Source organism: Anarhichas minor, unplaced genomic scaffold (genome assembly GCF_050575085.1).
Source record: "Anarhichas minor isolate MPS153535 unplaced genomic scaffold, ASM5057508v1 ptg000018l, whole genome shotgun sequence".
NCBI classification, from domain to species: Eukaryota; Metazoa; Chordata; class Actinopteri; order Perciformes; family Anarhichadidae; genus Anarhichas; species Anarhichas minor.
Genome location: NW_027466464.1, coordinates 318,024 through 330,553, shown reverse-complemented (window position 1 = coordinate 330,553; position 12,530 = coordinate 318,024). Strand labels below are relative to the sequence as shown.

Sequence of the window (12,530 nt, the reverse complement as noted above, 5' to 3'; positions counted from 1 at the left end):
ACTCCGGATGACGGTTCCCAGATGGCATAATCCCAGAGTGCAGCCCTTTAGCATTAAGCTCAGGCTGGGAGCACAGCGATGTTCCACGAGGGGCGTCAGAAAGGAATAAACAAGGCCTTTGTTTGACACAAGCCCCAGCCTTGAAGACAGACAGCGAATGAGATCCTCGTCGTTCATTAAAGTGTGAAGCTAATCAACAGACTGATCCATTTGGATTGGTGTTTGGTTGTCCACAAGGCATTTGAGGAGTGCACCGTTCCCGGCAATGCTGCAATACCGGGTCAATGCGTGGAGTGAACGGAGCAAGCCCCTTTTTCATCTCCCGATGCTAAAAATCTGCTTAATACGTTATCCTCATATAGAGGACATATCAGATATTAAACTGATAAGAACAGATTTTTTTTTTTTTTTTTTTTTTTTTTTTATTATCAAAATTCTGTACACAAATCATACAATTTCAAACATACAAACTTCACATGTTTTGCATCATGCAACTTAATTATATTTCACAGTTACATGTCAGTAACCAGCATTTGTCAATACACAAAAAAACACAAAATACACTTATGCAATGTCTTCAGGATTCACCATCCCCACCCAAAACCTCCTTTCCACCTTTCCAAGGCAGCATGCTTCCCCCACTTCCTGATGTCCCGTTCAATCCTCCCCTTTATATCTAATTCCACTCTCTTTAACACCCCCTCCAAGCGACTTTCCCTGTTTTTTCCCACCAGGTCTTGCCTAGCCACCCACAAACTCCTCTTAACCAGGCTTATAATTAGCCACGTAAGGAAATGTTTACTCCCCAAACCTCCCCCTTCTACCACCCTAGTCCATGTCAATTTAAACCCAGGGTCTAACCTCCCCAGCCATGTCGCTGCTCTACTCCACACAATACTAGCAAAGGGACAGTCCCACATGACATGCCTGACAGTTTCTTCCCCCATACAGCCTTCCCTCGGGCACACAGGGGATCTTGCTAAACTATGCCGGTACATTACATCTCGCACTGGCAGACATTTGTGAAGGCATAGCCAATTGAGATCTTTGAGACCATTGTCCAGCCCCCGTGGCTGTATCCCCTTCCAAATACTCTTCGGGATCCCAACCACTGCCGGTGCGATCACTCTCTGTCTGACAACTTTATAAAGGAATTTGTGGTTCAGTCTGACACTGGTTTCTGAGGCCTCGGGATGGGCCCGCAGCCACCTGGCTGCGTACTGGTAATGCCATGGCTGTTGCTCCACCCGGGGCCCTAAATTGTTCCAGACCAACACGCGCCTGGCCTGATAGGAAAAATAGAGCCGCAGGAAGTGTCCTGATGGGTGTACGACTGGAGTTGACATCTCCCTCCACAAAAAAGAAACAAATATGCAGTCTAGCTTCAACGGGAGGTGTGGGACATCTCTTCCCCCTGCTTCAATCCCTGCCAGCATGCGGGCCCTCGCCACATACTCATATCTCCCTCCCCACAAGAAAGTGAACACGAGGCGCATAATAGGTCTCCTCATACTGACTGGCATTGGGTATATGTATGCCAAGTACACAAGAGATGGCATAATATCTACCTTCAGAACCAGTACTTTCCCTATCAAAGTCAGGCCCCTGCTCTTCCAGAGAGCAAACTTCTTCTGGACTGCCATAAAGCGCCTAGTCCAGTTGGCCGTGGCACTATGGGCTGTCTCAAAGCTGACCCCTAGTACCTTCAGCGGTCCCGTGCAGAGCGTCAGCCCCCCTGGTACCTCCGTCCTTTCTTTCCAGCGCCCAAAGAACTTCACAGAAGACTTGGCACAATTAAGTTTAGCACTAGCCACCTTACCAAAGCTCTGGAAAATTTCCAAGGCTCGAAGAAGGCATGTGTCGGTGTCCAGCAGCAGTGTGGTGTCATCTGCGTACTGAGACAGTTTAACTCGTAAGCCCCCACTGCCAGGTAGCAGGAAACCTCTCACACCCGGATCAGCCCGAATGGCTGCCGCCAGGGGCTCCATGTAAAGGATGTAAAGCAGTGGTGAAAGCGGACACCCCTGTCTTACCCCTGAGTGCAAACTAAAAATGTCTCCTAGGTGGCCGTTAACTGAAACCATGCTCCCTACACCTGTGTACAATATGCGTAACCATCCCATAAAAGCCTGACTGAAGCCTAACCTCTGCAAAACTCTAAACATAAAACCCCAATGAACCCTGTCAAAAGCTTTTGCCTGGTCGAGACCAACCACCATCAGTGGCAGGTGCCGGTCTTCCGCCCACGCGACAGCGTCCCGAATGAGCTGTAGATTCCATCTCACTGAGCGCCCCGCTACCCCACATGTTTGGTCCACATGGACCACATGAGGAAGTGCTATGCCTAGACGATCCGCTAGGACCTTTGCCAGGAGTTTGTAGTCAACACACAGCATGGTCAGTGGTCGCCAGTTCCCTAGGTCGGCACGATCCCCCTTCTTATAAAGAAGTGAGATAACTCCGGTGGCCGCAGAACCTCCCATTGTACCTGTGCGGAGTATTGCGGACAACACCTCCAACACTACCGGCCCAAGTACATCCCAGAACTTGAGATAAAACTCTGCTGGGAGCCCATCGATGCCAGGCACCTTCCGCCTCTTCATTCTCTGGAGGGCCCACTCAATCTCTATTAGGGTGAGCGGGGCCTCCAAAGCCTGTACTATATCCTTCGGCACCCGCTGGGTCAGAAAATCCAGGAATACCTCTCCTCCTCCTACCTCTATGTCTTTCTCCCTAAACCTTGTGCGATAGTAGTCCGTGGCAGCCTGCACCATCTCTACCCCTTCTGACACCACCCTGCCCTGCTTGTCCATTAACCCGGTCACTACCTGTTTTGCCCTATCAGCCCGTACTGAGCTGAAGAAAGCAGCGGAACACGTCTCGAACTCCTCACGGAATGTTTCACGTGATCGCAACAGGTATGCCCTGGCCTTACCCTCATATACGTCCCTAAGCTGTGCTTTAAGGGAGTCACAAGCCTGCTGATTTATAATGCCGCCCCAGTTTCCCCCGGCGTACTCACGTTCGAGAAGGTGCTGAAGGCGAAACACCTCCCTCCTCGCCATACTCGCCTTCCTTTTACAATACTTTAAACAAAAAAATTGTATCCGCTTTTTAGCAACCTCCCACCACTCAATTACTCCGGAACACAATGACCTTAGTCCTTCCAGGCCTTTGAAAAATGAACGGAAATGTTGGTTGAAAACCTCCTCCTCCAGGATGCTGACGTTAAGGTGCCAGTACCCAGTTCCAAACACTGGCACATCTGAGTGCACTTCCAATAGCAGCCCGTCATGATCTGAGAAGAACACAGGGAGCAGTCTGCCTGCCAATAGCCTGAAAGACTTGGAAAGAAAAACATAATCCAAACATTTAACGATGCCCCTAGAGTTGCGCCATGTGGGACCTGTTACCTGTGGCCTGACCTCCCTCGCCCCATCTACCAGGCCATGTTTAGCCATGAGGTTGGAAATAAACCCATCGCTGGTATCTCCCCCCTTGCCCAACTCAACATTAAAATCACCCCCTATCACTACCTGCCTACTGGTGGCCAGGTGCGGCTCCAATTGACCAGCCATCTCTTGCCTTTCTGTTGGAGTTTGTGCTCCATAGACCACAATAACCCTAAGCTTGACTGTCCCCCATGTGATGTCTGCGCCCATTATCCTCCCCTGGACAATAACAAAGGAAGACTCCACCTTGATCTCTTGAAACCCAAATAAAATCCCAACCCCAGTAGAGTGGACCCCCCCTACGCTCCAAACTGAGTCCCCTTTTGTCCACTCCCTCGAAAAAATCCCCACGTCCCCCCCATCCCGTAAATGTACCTCCTGCAAAAAACAAAAGGCAACCTGGTGCGACTCCACAAAATTAAAAACAACCCTTCTTTTAACTGGGTCCCTCATTCCCCTTGCGTTTATAGTGAGAACCTTAAAAAAACCCATTGTGCATCTTAAATAAAGATTCCTATTGCTGGTTCCCACTACCCTAAAGGTATACATTCTCTTTATCCATCTCGTCAGCCCAGGAAAACGACACTGCGTTTGGCGACGTTGTTGGTCTGTTAAGCCCCTCATAAGCGTCCTCCCCTAAGGGGGACGACAGCATGAGCAGGCCTGGGGGAAGATCGAAGCTCAGGCCTAAACCGTCTGTTAGTATGGCAGCTGCTTCTCCCAATGACTGCTCACCCATCTCCCCTCCCACCTCTTGACCCGTATCCCCATCCTTCTGCTCCTGGGCCCCTCCTTCCTCCACTTTATCAGCGGCTCTCTTATGCTGACCTGTTCCCCCTCCCCTCCCCCCCTCAATCCCACCCTTGTTGGTCTGTCCCCCCTTTGACTTTTTGCTCCGTACCCCCTCCCCACTCTCTCCAAGCTCTGTCGAGAGTCCTGTTCCGAATGCCTGCGACCCTTTCCGTGCCCCTTGCTTTGATTTGGAGGGAGCAGGATCGGAAGTGAGGACAGGAAACTCGTCCATAATGTCTGTGGATGCCTTGGCCATTCCGTCTGTTCCGGCGGTGCCCTCATCCCGGGGCGCTGCCTCCCCTTTACTCCCCAACGCGTCAGCTCCGGAGCCCTCCTGTACCGTCCTCTCCCCGTCATTCTGTGTGGCTCCCCTACTCGGCTCGCCAGCCTCAGTCGGTTTGGCAGCCTCCGCAAAAGTTTTCTTGCGGCCAGGACAACCTCGGTACAGGTGGTCAGTTCCACCGCATCCATGGCACGTCCTTGGCTCTGTGCAGTCCTTGGCGGAATGCCCTGCTTGCCCACAGAAACGGCATCTTGTTTCCCCACAGCCTGCCTCTGAATGTCCTGACTGTCTGCACTTCCTGCAGAAAGCAGGTTGCCGTGGGTAAAATAGATACCCACGATCTCCACCAAGGCTGAAGAAGGCAGGTGGATGTTTCAGGCCTCCTGGACCTTCTGCGTCATGATACAGCAGTACCTGGAACTGGCGCCGTCCAGTCCAAAACCCCAGGGTGTCCTTTATATGCCTTGCAGCCGTCACCACCTCTCCATACTGCCCCAGGAATGCAGCTAGTGCTGAGTCATTAACAAAGGGGTTGTACATATGCACAGTTATTGTTCTGAAATTAGGTCTGTCCAGGTTCAGTACTCTGTAGCCGGCTAGCGGCCTTACCCCTGCCTCTGCTCGGCAAATTTCAGCCACACTCCGGTAGATCTCCTCGGTCCTCAGTGTAACGTCGAACGCCTTCTCCTGCTGGTTCCACTGGATGCAGTGCACCTCCTCCACCTTCAGTTGTAGCTGCCCAATTATGACTTGCCTGCCAAAGAACTCTCTGGACTGCAGTTTGTAGTCTTCCGTGGTTGCCTGGAATCGTAGCGTGTGTCTCAGCCCGACCCTTGGGATCGACTGCTCTTTTTGGCCCCTTGCGGCCATTGCTGTCTCGTTGTTAGCTCTCTCTGTGCTGTATTTTTCCGCAACACCACTTGATCTTAGCCAAAAGGCCGAGAAGCGATGAGCCCCAACTGTTTGCTTCCTGAGTCACCCTCCTGACACGTTTCACCCTTGTCATGGTGCAGTTCTTTCCAAGGGACATAGCAGTGGCTGCTGCTTTGGCACACATCCAAGCACTCCATGGTCAAGCACCGTGGTCTCGTTAAGGACAGCTTTCTTTCTTTTCACAACTGTACAAGGCTCAGCCAAATGGCAAAGCCTGCTAAAAATAGGTTGAACTCATTGGTATTCCTCTCCACGGAAGTCTCTAGTAAAAGGCGAAAGACTTGTGCGTTATGAAGAGAAACCAAAGTAAGTACAGCAACATTGTCAAGAACAGCCAAAGTCCCTAGTTGCCCAAGTCAAAACGCTCATGGTAAGCCTGAGTTCACGTGCCCTGTTCCAAATCTGAAGCCACACCCATTCCCACATCTTAAAGAGGGCAATATTCTCCATAGTACTATTTCCTCCCCTCCAATCAAAAGTACAAATCACTTGATATTCTTTTCAACAAAACAATCAGGGGAGAGCGCGAACGCAGTCCCCCACTACCAGAAATTATGCAGTCGAGATTCCCACATTTGGGGAATTCGCAGTGGTCAGAACAACCGGAGTGCAATGGCTGGGCCTCGCCCTGGGTGAACCACCTTCTTGATCATGGTATCTCCCCTGCCAGGTAAGTATGAGTTGGAAGAGACAGAGACAGGGGCGGCATTCCCAGATGCAGTACTCCGGATGACGGTTCCCAGATGGCATAATCCCAGAGTGCAGCCCTTTAGCATTAAGCTCAGGCTGGGAGCACAGCGATGTTCCACGAGGGGCGTCAGTAAGGAATAAACAAGGCCTTTGTTTGACACAATCCCCAGCCTTGAAGACAGACAGCGAATGAGATCCTCGTCGTTCATTAAAGTGTGAAGCTAATCAACAGATCCATTTGGATTGGTGTTTGGTTGTCCACAAGGCATTTGAGGAGTGCACCGTTCCCGGCAATGCTGCAATACCGGGTCAATGCGTGGAGTGAACGGAGCAAGCCCCTTTTTCATCTCCCGATGCTAAAAATCTGCTTAATACGTTATCCTCATATAGAGGACATATCAGATATTAAACTGATAAGAACAGATACTACACTTGATCTTAGCCAAAAGGCCGAGAAGCGATGAGCCCCAACTGTTTGCTTCCTGAGTCACCCTCCTGACACGTTTCACCCTGTTCCAAATCTGAAGCCACACCCATTCCCACATCTTAAAGAGGGCAATATTCTCCATAGTACTATTTCCTCCCCTCCAATCAAAAGTACAAACCACTTGATATTCTTTTCAACAAAACAATCAGGGGAGAGCGCGAACGCAGTCCCCCACTACCAGAAATTATGCAGTCGAGATTCCCACATTTGGGGAATTCGCAGTGGTCAGAACAACCGGAGTGCAATGGCTGGGCCTCGCCCTGGGTGAACCACCTTCTTGATCATGGTATCTCCCCTGCCAGGTAAGTATGAGTTGGAAGAGACAGAGACAGGGGCGGCATTCCCAGATGCAGTACTCCGGATGACGGTTCCCAGATGGCATAATCCCAGAGTGCAGACCTTTAGCATTAAGCTCAGGCTGGGAGCACAGCGATGTTCCACGAGGGGCGTCAGTAAGGAATAAACAAGGCCTTTGTTTGACACAATCCCCAGCCTTGAAGACAGACAGCGAATGAGATCCTCGTCGTTCATTAAAGTGTGAAGCTAATCAACAGACTGATCCATTTGGATTGGTGTTTGGTTGTCCACAAGGCATTTGAGGAGTGCACCGTTCCCGGCAATGCTGCAATACCGGGTCAATGCGTGGAGTGAACGGAGCAAGCCCCTTTTTCATCTCCCGATGCTAAAAATCTGCTTAATACGTTATCCTCATATAGAGGACATATCAGATATTAAACTGATAAGAACAGATACTACACTTGATCTTAGCCAAAAGGCCGAGAAGCGATGAGCCCCAACTGTTTGCTTCCTGAGTCACCCTCCTGACACGTTTCACCCTTGTCATGGTGCAGTTCTTTCCAAGGGACATAGCAGTGGCTGCTGCTTTGGCACACATCCAAGCACTCCATGGTCAAGCACCGTGGTCTCGTTAAGGACAGCTTTCTTTCTTTTCACAACTGTACAAGGCTCAGCCAAATGGCAAAGCCTGCTAAAAATAGGTTGAACTCATTGGTATTCCTCTCCACGGAAGTCTTTAGTAAAAGGCGAAAGACTTGTGCGTTATGAAGAGAAACCAAAGTAAGTACAGCAACATTGTCAAGAACAGCCAAAGTCCCTAGTTGCCCAAGTCAAAACGCTCATGGTAAGCCTGAGTTCACGTGCCCTGTTCCAAATCTGAAGCCACACCCATTCCCACATCTTAAAGAGGGCAATATTCTCCATAGTACTATTTCCTCCCCTACAATCAAAAGTACAAATCACTTGATATTCTTTTCAACAAAACAATCAGGGGAGAGCGCGAACGCAGTCCCCCACTACCAGAAATGATGCAGTCGAGATTCCCACATTTGGGGAATTCGCAGTGGTCAGAACAACCGGAGTGCAATGGCTGGGCCTCGCCCTGGGTGAACCACCTTCTTGATCATGGTATCTCCCCTGCCAGGTAAGTATGAGTTGGAAGAGACAGAGACAGGGGCGGCATTCCCAGATGCAGTACTCCGGATGACGGTTCCCAGATGGCATAATCCCAGAGTGCAGCCCTTTAGCATTAAGCTCAGGCTGGGAGCACAGCGATGTTCCACGAGGGGCGTCAGTAAGGAATAAACAAGGCCTTTGTTTGACACAAGCCCCAGCCTTGAAGACAGACAGCGAATGAGATCCTCGTCGTTCATTAAAGTGTGAAGCTAATCAACAGACTGATCCATTTGGATTGGTGTTTGGTTGTCCACAAGGCATTTGAGGAGTGCACCGTTCCCGGCAATGCTGCAATACCGGGTCAATGCGTGGAGTGAACGGAGCAAGCCCCTTTTTCATCTCCCGATGCTAAAAATCTGCTTAATACGTTATCCTCATATAGAGGACATATCAGATATTAAACTGATAAGAACAGATACTACACTTGATCTTAGCCAAAAGGCCGAGAAGCGATGAGCCCCAACTGTTTGCTTCCTGAGTCACCCTCCTGACACGTTTCACCCTTGTCATGGTGCAGTTCTTTCCAAGGGACATAGCAGTGGCTGCTGCTTTGGCACACATCCAAGCACTCCATGGTCAAGCACCGTGGTCTCATTAAGGACAGCTTTCTTTCTTTTCACAACTGTACAAGGCTCAGCCAAATGGCAAAGCCTGCTAAAAATAGGTTGAACTCATTGGTATTCCTCTCCACGGAAGTCTTTAGTAAAAGGCGAAAGACTTGTGCGTTATGAAGAGAAACCAAAGTAAGTACAGCAACATTGTCAAGAACAGCCAAAGTCCCTAGTTGCCCAAGTCAAAACGCTCATGGTAAGCCTGAGTTCACGTGCCCTGTTCCAAATCTGAAGCCACACCCATTCCCACATCTTAAAGAGGGCAATATTCTCCATAGTACTATTTCCTCCCCTCCAGTCAAAAGTACAAATCACTTGATATTCTTTTCAATAAAACAATCAGGGGAGAGCGCGAACGCAGTCCCCCACTACCAGAAATTATGCAGTCGAGATTCCCACATTTGGGGAATTCGCAGTGGTCAGAACAACCGGAGTGCAATGGCTGGGCCTCGCCCTGGGTGAACCACCTTCTTGATCATGGTATCTCCCCTGCCAGGTAAGTATGAGTTGGAAGAGACAGAGACAGGGGCGGCATTCCCAGACGCAGTACTCCGGATGACGGTTCCCAGATGGCATAATCCCAGAGTGCAGGGATTTAGCATTAAGCTTAGGCTGGGAGCACAGCGATGTTCCACGAGGGGCGTCAGTAAGGAATAAACAAGGCCTTTGTTTGACACAAGCCCCAGCCTTGAAGACAGACAGCGAATGAGATCCTCGTCGTTCATTAAAGTGTGAAGCTAATCAACAGACTGATCCATTTGGATTGGTGTTTGGTTGTCCACAAGGCATTTGAGGAGTGCACCGTTCCCGGCAATGCTGCAATACCGGGTCAATGCGTGGAGTGAACGGGGCAAGCCTCTTTTTCATCTCCCGATGCTAAAAATCTGCTTAATACGTTATCCTCATATAGAGGACATATCAGATATTAAACTGATAAGAACAGATACTACACTTGATCTTAGCCAAAAGGCCGAGAAGCGATGAGCCCCAACTGTTTGCTTCCTGAGTCACCCTCCTGACACGTTTCACCCTGTTCCAAATCTGAAGCCACACCCATTCCCACATCTTAAAGAGGGCAATATTCTCCATAGTACTATTTCCTCCCCTCCAAACAAAAGTACAACCACTTGATATTCTTTTCAACAAAACAATCAGGGGAGAGCGCGAACGCAGTCCCCCACTACCAGCAATTATGCAGTCGAGATTCCCACATTTGGGGAATTTGCAGTGGTCAGAACAACCGGAGTGCAATGGCTGGGCCTCGCCCTGGGTGAACCACCTTCTTGATCATGGTATCTCCCCTGCCAGGTAAGTATGAGTTGGAAGAGACAGAGACAGGGGCGGCATTCCCAGATGCAGTACTCCGGATGACGGTTCCCAGATGGCATAATCCCAGAGTGCAGTCCTTTAGCATTAAGCTCAGGCTGGGAGCACAGCGATGTTCCACGAGGGGCGTCAGTAAGGAATAAACAAGGCCTTTGTTTGACACAAGCCCCAGCCTTGAAGACAGACAGCGAATGAGATCCTCGTCGTTCATTAAAGTGTGAAGCTAATCAACAGACTGAACCATTTGGATTGGTGTTTGGTTGTCCACAAGGCATTTGAGGAGTGCACCGTTCCCGGCAATGCTGCAATACCGGGTCAATGCGTGGAGTGAACGGAGCAAGCCCCTTTTTCATCTCCCGATGCTAAAAATCTGCTTAATACGTTATCCTCATATAGAGGACATATCAGATATTAAACTGATAAGAACAGATACTACACTTGATCTTAGCCAAAAGGCCAAGAAGCGATGAGCCCCAACTGTTTGCTTCCTGAGTCACCCTCCTGACACGTTTCACCCTTGTCATGGTGCAGTTCTTTCCAAGGGACATAGCAGTGGCTGCTGCTTTGGCACACATCCAAGCACTCCATGGTCAAGCACCGTGGTCTCATTAAGGACAGCTTTCTTTCTTTTCACAACTGTACAAGGCTCAGCCAAATGGCAAAGCCTGCTAAAAATAGGTTGAACTCATTGGTATTCCTCTCCACGGAAGTCTTTAGTAAAAGGCGAAAGACTTGTGCGTTATGAAGAGAAACCAAAGTAAGTACAGCAACATTGTCAAGAACAGCCAAAGTCCCTAGTTGCCCAAGTCAAAACGCTCATGGTAAGCCTGAGTTCACGTGCCCTGTTCCAAATCTGAAGCCACACCCATTCCCACATCTTAAAGAGGGCAATATTCTCCATAGTACTATTTCCTCCCCTCCAGTCAAAAGTACAAATCACTTGATATTCTTTTCAACAAAACAATCAGGGGAGAGCGCGAACGCAGTCCCCCACTACCAGAAATTATGCAGTCGAGATTCCCACATTTGGGGAATTCGCAGTGGTCAGAACAACCGGAGTGCAATGGCTGGGCCTCGCCCTGGGTGAACCACCTTCTTGATCATGGTATCTCCCCTGCCAGGTAAGTATGAGTTGGAAGAGACAGAGACAGGGGCGGCATTCCCAGACGCAGTACTCCGGATGACGGTTCCCAGATGGCATAATCCCAGAGTGCAGCCCTTTAGCATTAAGCTCAGGCTGGGAGCACAGCGATGTTCCACGAGGGGCGTCAGTAAGGAATGAACAAGGCCTTTGTTTGACACAATCCCCAGCCTTGAATACAGACAGCGAATGAGATCCTCGTCGTTCATTAAAGTGTGAAGCTAATCAACAGACTGATCCATTTGGATTGGTGTTTGGTTGTCCACAAGGCATTTGAGGAGTGCACCGTTCCCGGCAATGCTGCAATACCGGGTCAATGCGTGGAGTGAACGGGGCAAGCCCCTTTTTCATCTCCCGATGCTAAAAATCTGCTTAATACGTTATCCTCATATAGAGGACATATCAGATATTAAACTGATAAGAACAGATACTACACTTGATCTTAGCCAAAAGGCCGAGAAGCGATGAGCCCCAACTGTTTGCTTCCTGAGTCACCCTCCTGACACATTTCACCCTTGTCATGGTGCAGTTCTTTCCAAGGGACATAGCAGTGGCTGCTGCTTTGGCACACATCCAAGCACTCCATGGTCAAGCACCGTGGTCTCATTAAGGACAGCTTTCTTTCTTTTCACAACTGTACAAGGCTCAGCCAAATGGCAAAGCCTGCTAAAAATAGGTTGAACTCATTGGTATTCCTCTCCACGGAAGTCTTTAGTAAAAGGCGAAAGACTTGTGCGTTATGAAGAGAAACCAAAGTAAGTACAGCAACATTGTCAAGAACAGCCAAAGTCCCTAGTTGCCCAAGTCAAAACGCTCATGGTAAGCCTGAGTTCACGTGCCCTGTTCCAAATCTGAAGCCACACCCATTCCCACATCTTAAAGAGGGCAATATTCTCCATAGTACTATTTCCTCCCCTCCAGTCAAAAGTACAAATCACTTGATATTCTTTTCAACAAAACAATCAGGGGAGAGCGCGAACGCAGTCCCCCACTACCAGAAATTATGCAGTCGAGATTCCCACATTTGGGGAATTCGCAGTGGTCAGAACAACCGGAGTGCAATGGCTGGGCCTCGCCCTGGGTGAACCACCTTCTTGATCATGGTATCTCCCCTGCCAGGTAAGTATGAGTTGGAAGAGACAGAGACAGGGGCGGCATTCCCAGACGCAGTACTCCGGATGACGGTTCCCAGATGGCATAATCCCAGAGTGCAGGGATTTAGCATTAAGCTTAGGCTGGGAGCACAGCGATGTTCCACGAGGGGCGTCAGTAAGGAATAAACAAGGCCTTTGTTTGACACAATCCCCAGCCTTGAAGACAGACAGCGAATGAGATCCTCGTC

At 49.5% G+C, this 12,530-nt stretch overlaps 19 non-coding genes across 19 annotated transcripts; all 19 read right to left on the bottom strand.

Annotated features, from left to right (window-relative positions):
- Positions 1-243: 243 nt before the first annotated feature.
- LOC142953572 (U2 spliceosomal RNA) lies at positions 244-440 on the bottom strand. The gene has a single exon (XR_012955202.1). It is a non-coding gene; the product is annotated as a U2 spliceosomal RNA (small nuclear RNA).
- A 5,213-nt stretch (positions 441-5,653) lies between these two features.
- Positions 5,654-5,770, bottom strand: LOC142953799 (U5 spliceosomal RNA). Its single transcript, XR_012955400.1, has one exon. It is a non-coding gene; the product is annotated as a U5 spliceosomal RNA (small nuclear RNA).
- A 204-nt stretch (positions 5,771-5,974) lies between these two features.
- Positions 5,975-6,138, bottom strand: LOC142953192 (U1 spliceosomal RNA). Its single transcript, XR_012954839.1, has one exon. It is a non-coding gene; the product is annotated as a U1 spliceosomal RNA (small nuclear RNA).
- Positions 6,139-6,421: 283 nt separating this feature from the next.
- On the bottom strand, positions 6,422-6,612 carry LOC142953443 (U2 spliceosomal RNA). The gene has a single exon (XR_012955082.1). It is a non-coding gene; the product is annotated as a U2 spliceosomal RNA (small nuclear RNA).
- Positions 6,613-6,783: 171 nt separating this feature from the next.
- Positions 6,784-6,947, bottom strand: LOC142953191 (U1 spliceosomal RNA). The gene has a single exon (XR_012954838.1). It is a non-coding gene; the product is annotated as a U1 spliceosomal RNA (small nuclear RNA).
- A 287-nt stretch (positions 6,948-7,234) lies between these two features.
- On the bottom strand, positions 7,235-7,425 carry LOC142953442 (U2 spliceosomal RNA). The gene has a single exon (XR_012955081.1). It is a non-coding gene; the product is annotated as a U2 spliceosomal RNA (small nuclear RNA).
- A 176-nt stretch (positions 7,426-7,601) lies between these two features.
- Positions 7,602-7,718, bottom strand: LOC142953726 (U5 spliceosomal RNA). Its single transcript, XR_012955332.1, has one exon. It is a non-coding gene; the product is annotated as a U5 spliceosomal RNA (small nuclear RNA).
- A 204-nt stretch (positions 7,719-7,922) lies between these two features.
- Positions 7,923-8,086, bottom strand: LOC142953282 (U1 spliceosomal RNA). Its single transcript, XR_012954925.1, has one exon. It is a non-coding gene; the product is annotated as a U1 spliceosomal RNA (small nuclear RNA).
- A 287-nt stretch (positions 8,087-8,373) lies between these two features.
- LOC142953441 (U2 spliceosomal RNA) lies at positions 8,374-8,564 on the bottom strand. Its single transcript, XR_012955080.1, has one exon. It is a non-coding gene; the product is annotated as a U2 spliceosomal RNA (small nuclear RNA).
- Positions 8,565-8,740: 176 nt separating this feature from the next.
- Positions 8,741-8,857, bottom strand: LOC142953725 (U5 spliceosomal RNA). The gene has a single exon (XR_012955331.1). It is a non-coding gene; the product is annotated as a U5 spliceosomal RNA (small nuclear RNA).
- Positions 8,858-9,061: 204 nt separating this feature from the next.
- On the bottom strand, positions 9,062-9,225 carry LOC142953190 (U1 spliceosomal RNA). The gene has a single exon (XR_012954837.1). It is a non-coding gene; the product is annotated as a U1 spliceosomal RNA (small nuclear RNA).
- A 287-nt stretch (positions 9,226-9,512) lies between these two features.
- On the bottom strand, positions 9,513-9,703 carry LOC142953535 (U2 spliceosomal RNA). Its single transcript, XR_012955170.1, has one exon. It is a non-coding gene; the product is annotated as a U2 spliceosomal RNA (small nuclear RNA).
- Positions 9,704-9,873: 170 nt separating this feature from the next.
- On the bottom strand, positions 9,874-10,037 carry LOC142953336 (U1 spliceosomal RNA). Its single transcript, XR_012954981.1, has one exon. It is a non-coding gene; the product is annotated as a U1 spliceosomal RNA (small nuclear RNA).
- Positions 10,038-10,324: 287 nt separating this feature from the next.
- LOC142953477 (U2 spliceosomal RNA) lies at positions 10,325-10,515 on the bottom strand. Its single transcript, XR_012955114.1, has one exon. It is a non-coding gene; the product is annotated as a U2 spliceosomal RNA (small nuclear RNA).
- Positions 10,516-10,691: 176 nt separating this feature from the next.
- LOC142953724 (U5 spliceosomal RNA) lies at positions 10,692-10,808 on the bottom strand. The gene has a single exon (XR_012955330.1). It is a non-coding gene; the product is annotated as a U5 spliceosomal RNA (small nuclear RNA).
- Positions 10,809-11,012: 204 nt separating this feature from the next.
- Positions 11,013-11,176, bottom strand: LOC142953189 (U1 spliceosomal RNA). Its single transcript, XR_012954836.1, has one exon. It is a non-coding gene; the product is annotated as a U1 spliceosomal RNA (small nuclear RNA).
- Positions 11,177-11,463: 287 nt separating this feature from the next.
- Positions 11,464-11,654, bottom strand: LOC142953363 (U2 spliceosomal RNA). The gene has a single exon (XR_012955006.1). It is a non-coding gene; the product is annotated as a U2 spliceosomal RNA (small nuclear RNA).
- Positions 11,655-11,830: 176 nt separating this feature from the next.
- Positions 11,831-11,947, bottom strand: LOC142953723 (U5 spliceosomal RNA). Its single transcript, XR_012955329.1, has one exon. It is a non-coding gene; the product is annotated as a U5 spliceosomal RNA (small nuclear RNA).
- A 204-nt stretch (positions 11,948-12,151) lies between these two features.
- LOC142953188 (U1 spliceosomal RNA) lies at positions 12,152-12,315 on the bottom strand. The gene has a single exon (XR_012954835.1). It is a non-coding gene; the product is annotated as a U1 spliceosomal RNA (small nuclear RNA).
- Between the last annotated feature and the right edge of the window lie 215 nt (positions 12,316-12,530).